We start from the raw sequence: 1,555 nt of genomic DNA, 5'->3' as shown, positions 1-1,555 counted from the left end.
AAAAAAAAAAAAAAAAAAAATTAATTGTTCCCTATATAGATTTATCATCAGAGTTCTCTCACATCATAAGCAAACTCAATTTATAAAAGTCCAATTTTACGATAAAAGCAAATTATTGTTTTCAAAAATGTTCACAACCAAATTTCTTTAATAATTAAATCCCCAGGTATTTAAAAATATAATTCTATATACAGCAATTTGGTTTTCAGGGACAGACCTGTATTAGTAAGAAAAGTTTGTTTTAATATATACTGTGTCCTCCGTTGCTTTAGAGAATGAACAGTGTTGATGATCCAGGGGCAGTGATGAGTAGCTTGGGAGAATAGGTACGGACGTAGCTCAGGGGAAATCCTGAAGTGGCACAGTTCATTTGTCCCTCACTGGGTTGCTGATCCATCTGAAGCCCCATTTATGCCAGGGGTCACGAAGAGGGCTGAGATGAGATAGGAGACTGTTGACCAAGGCAAGATTCAAAAAGGACTCCAGTTTCAGGACAGAGGGTCTGTGGCAGTTAATGACGACTATTGCCTGTGTGCTTTTCAGAACATCGAGCTGAAGGTTGAAGTGGAGAGCCTGAAACGAGAACTCCAGGACAAGAAGCAGCATCTGGATAAAACATGGTGAGCTGTTGTTTGGACTGGATGAGCTCTGGTCCTTTCCACAGTCTGGCTCACCTATCTGAAAGTAATAGATTTAGAACGAAATTCCTTACCCTTATCTCTGGCATTTGATGCTGTGTCAGATTCAGGAACTGAGGATAGGTTTTCATGTGCTTTCTCTTGCTTGGGCTCTTTGTTACTAGGCCAGACGGACCTTGCCATGGACTGGTAGATTCACCAGACCTAAGATTATAAACCTCCTATTAAATAGCAATCAACTAAGCAGGAAACAATGAATGCTTCCACTTTTAGTAGAAAGAGACAAATGCAAATAAGCTTTATCAGAGATTATCAATCAATCTACTAATAACATCAAGTGCTGACATAATGTTTGGGGAAAACCGGCACTCTCATACACTACTGGTGAGAGTGTGAATTGTGACATTTTTGGTAGGTGGTACTATCTATTAAAGTAAAAAAAAAGAGCATTTCCTTTGATCAAATAATCCCTAGAAGAAATCTATTCCTCATAAATAAAAGCACTAGAGTGAAAGAATAAATCATTGCATCATTGTTTGTAATGGCAAAAAACTAGAAACAGCTATCCATCGATAGGGCAATGGCTGAAGAAATTTTAGTATATCCAGGACTATTACGCAGTTATTGAAAAGAATGCGTTAGCTCTATATTATTGTCCTGGTGCAAAGTCCTTGATTAAGGGGGAAAAGTACTGAGTGATAAGCCTCTTTGAGTAAAGACAAACAGTTCTCTCTGTGTGTACATGTGTTTGCTTGATTTATGCATGGAAAAAACTGGAGGGTTACACACCAAACTCCTTAACATGGCTTGTACTGGGGGAGTGAGATCAGAGTTTATGATGAGGAACAGACTTGATTTTTTTTCTTTAAATACTTTTATGTTGTTAAAATGGTTACTTTTATAATTTATAGTTTTTA

This window comes from Propithecus coquereli, unplaced genomic scaffold (assembly GCF_000956105.1).
Source record: "Propithecus coquereli isolate 6110/MARCELLA unplaced genomic scaffold, Pcoq_1.0 Scaffold197, whole genome shotgun sequence".
In the NCBI taxonomy this organism is placed as follows: domain Eukaryota; kingdom Metazoa; phylum Chordata; class Mammalia; order Primates; family Indriidae; genus Propithecus; species Propithecus coquereli.
Note: the sequence above shows the minus strand (reverse complement) of the source record.